The following is a 5000-nucleotide window of genomic DNA, read 5'->3' on the forward strand; positions in this document are numbered from 1 at the left end:
CTTCTAGTGGTAATGGCCAGGTCAGATGCCTTGCAATGGATGTAAATTGGTCTTGCATGCAGACGTTCTAACCCCTTTACTTCATCATCATCTGGAAGGGAATAATTTCCTCCACAGTGGTAGCACACAGGAGGGAAGACTGCAGTCATTCCAGCAATGTATAACACCCCCAACTGGTTTTGCACAATGGTTGCTTTCCCTCACCATGGCATCACTATATTTTGAATCTGGAGGAAACTGGAGGCTACCATAAGTGTAGGTGCCTTCCTCGCACACACGCTCCACAGCCTGTTCCTCGTGTTTCTTCAGTTTTGTGCATGAGTAGATGCATCTGGGTTTGGCGCATTCCCCATAAATGAATGCCCTAACCTGCAATAGAATATGAGAACTTAAAAACACTTTGGCCTTAGACAGATATCAATGGTCAGTATGTGTCATTGGATTTGATGCCTCAGTTTATTCCTGCCTGGAAATGTATCAGGCTGTTTAAAAAAATGGCTCAAAATGAAAATACATGTACACATGGACATGTGCCCTACCTTTGCGTCAGAGAACTTGTTAAAACTGATTAAGTTTGAGAAGTGAAATGAGGGAGGTGCATGAATTCTTTCTTTCATTTTTTTTTTTTTTTTTTTTTTTTTTTTTTTTTTTTTTTTTTTTTTTTAGCACCAAGAGACGTTACATGTAATCTTGCAACCGAATGAAATTGTTCAGGTCAGCTTGTGCCGTCTTTGTGGCATCAAGTCTATCATCAATCAAATTCTGAATCAAGCCAAAGATCTCAGTGATGAAATCTTCAGCAGCTGGGTCATACACCTGAAACTGAAATGAAAAGGTTTCAAAGTTGTTTATGAAATACTCTAGAATGCGCTGTCTGTAATCTGAAAACTGAAAGGAAAAGGATTTTGATATGAATTGGGAAGGGAGTCCAGATTTGAGCCACAAGCCCCTTCACTGCGGGCTCAGCAAACACAGCAACCTGCAGAAAAGAGTATTCTCTACACTGTAAACAGTTAATTTATCTATACAAGTTATTTTCATGTTGACATTTACAAATGTAGTCTATGCAGGGTTTACAACTTGAAAATCAGTACCCAATGCTGACTGCAAAGATGAATTCTTAGTGTAAACATTTGAGATAATGCTGGATTATGTTAGTATATTTGAGTAAAAAAAAAAAAAAGGAAAAGGTTTATTTTTGAGAAATTAATAATAAGCTATGTCAGACAAAGATCACATATGTAACCAATACTATCAAAACTATTAATTCTGTGATACTCGCGTCTGTTTCCACTCCCTTCAGCTTGACACGTTCAAATCTGTGGCCAATATCATCTACTACTGGCTGCAATTAATTCTTCAGCTCCTTCTTCAAGTCTGGATTTTTTTCCTTTTTTTGCGCACCTCTTTCATGGTGCTGCAGGACTTCATTTTGGCTTCACATTCTGCTTTCATTACTCCACTGGCTGTGGAGACATTCTGGAGGGCAAAATTTAACAGTAATGAACCTCTCCACCGGGTTTATGTAGCTTCCTCCAGGGTGCGTACGTCCAGTATCAAACATGTCTGCATCCAGTGCAATGAAAGTTGCAATCCCTTCCACTCGTATAGACTTATATGTGACCCTGTGGTCCGGCCCACCATCTGGATAATGAATCAAGATTGGTTTGTCAAGGTTTATGCTGTCCTCACAACAGGTCTTCCGAAGAATTGATGTAACTTCTGCAGCATGACGCTGCAGAAGTGATTTTGTCTTTGAGTGTCACTGAACCCTTTCCATCAAATAATGAGTCTGTCACATTATTTGGTACATCACCTTTGGGGAGAACTGACGGTATGAGACAGATATGGAAATCATGGTCCAGTGCCAATAAACTAGTCTCCTGGTTTTGGGTAAGACAGGCATTGTGTCCACAAACACCTATACTAAGAGGGCGATGGGGGTCTCCAATAGGTATGACAGCCTTGTCATCAAGAGAAAGAAGCTTGCAGTTTTCCTTCAACTTCACAGCAAATTCCTTGATGAACCGATGCTGATAAAGACAATACTTACTATCCTCATGCTCAACACGTAGAAGTCTCTGCTGAACAGCGGATTTTATTTTAAATCGGCCTGTATGTTACAGGGAACTTGCCGTTGTTGGATCCTTGAGCCAGAGTTACAGTCTCACCATTCAACAGAGGGCACAGCCACAGGGATACCAACAGAAATCCTCTTCATCACTTCACTGCGCAGGTCCCCAAGCGAGATGGCAAAGGGCAGGTACAGTCCCTCACTATGTCGTCTCTCATGAACGGCTGGATTTACTACACTGAAGTATTGTTCCACTTCATTCCAAAATGTTTCAAACTTTGTGTTGCCAGTATTCCCTCCTTTTTTACTCATGTCAATCAATAATTCAGCATCAGCAAGAATTCGTAGAAGACGGTCATCAATTTTAGCCTGAGCTGAGTACTCTGCAGCAGATGAATCATTGGTGAGGTACCTGAACATATCTCTCAGAACAACTGGCTTTATTGATGCCACTGACTGGTATTTGTCATAAAATGTACTGCGCATAACACGCGTACTGTACACAGGGAGGAATGCGTAAATTTGCTGGATGGCTTTAAGCAGGTCTTCTAACTTGACAGGAATTCTCAATACAAAGTTCAAATTTCCAAGTAAACTGCATCGATAGTATGTGTACAAATTCACTGAGCATAGCACTTTGAAATCTTCCAACCAGCGGCGACGTTCATATCGGTCCTCAGGTTCGAATTCCAATAAAAGAATAGGTGTGTAGAAATTTGTCGAAGATAGTTCATCAAAAACATTCTCGTACACCACTGGGCATGGTGGAAGTATACTCTCAATTGCCCTCAAGCAAAAATCGTTCACAGGTGACCGCAATGATTCAGTTGAATTTCTATTCTTCTCGCATCTCTCTCGCTACTGAAAAGGGTATTGGTTGTATTTGTGGAGAACTTCATTCATTTCTGAAACTTGTCTCCTCGAATTGCCAAAGCGGGAAAACCACGGTCATAAGAAGTTCAGAGATGGCATATGAATGGGATGTCAGCACCTCTGCGTTTATCTGAAACATATATGTATATCCATTTTTAAATAGATATTTAATAATCTGTACTGAATATCTCTAAAACTGCAAATGTATTTTTGATTGATGGACTTTGTTCCAAATAGGCCCCTCCCTCAATCATGGAGCTTTTATAGATCCACGCCTCAATCAATATTTTGACAATATATTTTTCGAGTGATGCTAAAATCACTGAAAAAAATACTATCAAACATTGGTCCAAATAAATCTGTTGCTATGGTTGTGACATAGAATCTCAAGCACTGACACAAGGCAATGTCCAGATGCAGAACTGAACTGGTGGATGTGATGACGGACTTACAGTAACCTTGTACCTTATATATTTTGCGGAAAACATCTCCATGACCTCGAGCGGGCCACCCAAGTCCACACTGTGGCAGCCCACGCCATAGACACTGCACTGCTTTGTTGCCGGATCCGTCTCGGAAACCGCATGCACAGCACATTTTTCATACTTCACCGTATCCGGCAAGGAATCGAACACTTCCCTAAATGAAAACGTTATTGGCCATTTCCTAATAATTTTATATTAGGTCACACTGCACCATCTTTCCCGTTGAAAAAGCGACCCGGCCTGCACACCACTTGCCATGGCCATTTTTGTTTTGATGTTTGAATGTGATTTTTTATATCCTTGTGCGTATACTGGTAATTTCCGCAAAATGTATTTTATTTTTGTTTTGGGGACGGGAGAAATGATACCATACATAATGAATCATAAACAAATTGATTTGTATTTATTTTTGCTATTTCTTTCATGGACGTCACAATATCTGCGGGAAAAAATCGGGATTTTCCTTTCCTGGATATGAATGTCGGCGTGTCCGCCATTCAAGAAAAAAATGCTGTGGGGTAACAGGGAACAAAAAACAATTCCAAACCGTTCCCTACCAATGTCATATTAGAATTTTAATCCAATGATGCCCATGTATTTATGAATTTAAATCGCATTCTGAGGAAAAGCATCATATCAGAATTTTTCATATACAAATTATGAATATATCAATAAGATTCTTTTATGAAGTTACTGTTTTAATATGGGTAACATAAAACGATCTCATGGCTTATGGGGTGCACTGAATTCACTCCTTTGCTGTCTGTGCCAAAGCTACAACGGTCAAAGAAACGTTTTTATCTAATAACGGTTTATTCTATCAGCAAATGAGAAACAGGAGGCAAATCACATTGTAATCTTACCAATAAATATTTTAGGAAAAGCAGGTAATATTCTATTCGAACTTAAGTCTAAGATTATTTCTACATTACACCTTCCCTTTACCTACTGATTAAAAGTCAATCATCATTACTATGAACATAATAAAGACAAGTATGAGAAGGGATCAACTTCGTCACGTCCCTTCCTCCAGTATCTTTCCATTGTTTACTTGTATATTAAGTAATCGATCCCCTCTTTTTAACCTAGATTTTCCTTCCTTCCACTTTACTCTGGCAGATAATTCCATTCTCAACCTATTCCTTGATACCACTACAACTGTCTTCTTTGACCAATTCCACTTCTGTATCTACAGGCCAGAATAATATCAATTATAATTAAATTCATATATATTTCCAAATAACAAGGCAGGCGTCATGGCGTTTGGCATTGCCGTAATTTATCATCCACTCTTTCTATGTTTCTGGTGAAGCAACGATCATGTCTTAATTATCACAATTCAATACCAAATTCAATTCCAAAATTATGCTTACTGACGTTAAAGATTACAATATTCGATTTTCGGGTAATTCATGATTTTACATTAACATATCTGTGTTTAGGGCGAAACAACAATCCTGAATGACGAAAAACCTTTCGGACAACCTAGTTATTACTTTCCCTCCCTTATTTTTTTACATTTAAACAAATGAACCTTTCGTATATAATCATTATAATTGATTCTATCT

Source organism: Penaeus vannamei, chromosome 2 (genome assembly GCF_042767895.1).
Source record: "Penaeus vannamei isolate JL-2024 chromosome 2, ASM4276789v1, whole genome shotgun sequence".
Taxonomy (NCBI): Eukaryota; Metazoa; Arthropoda; class Malacostraca; order Decapoda; family Penaeidae; genus Penaeus; species Penaeus vannamei.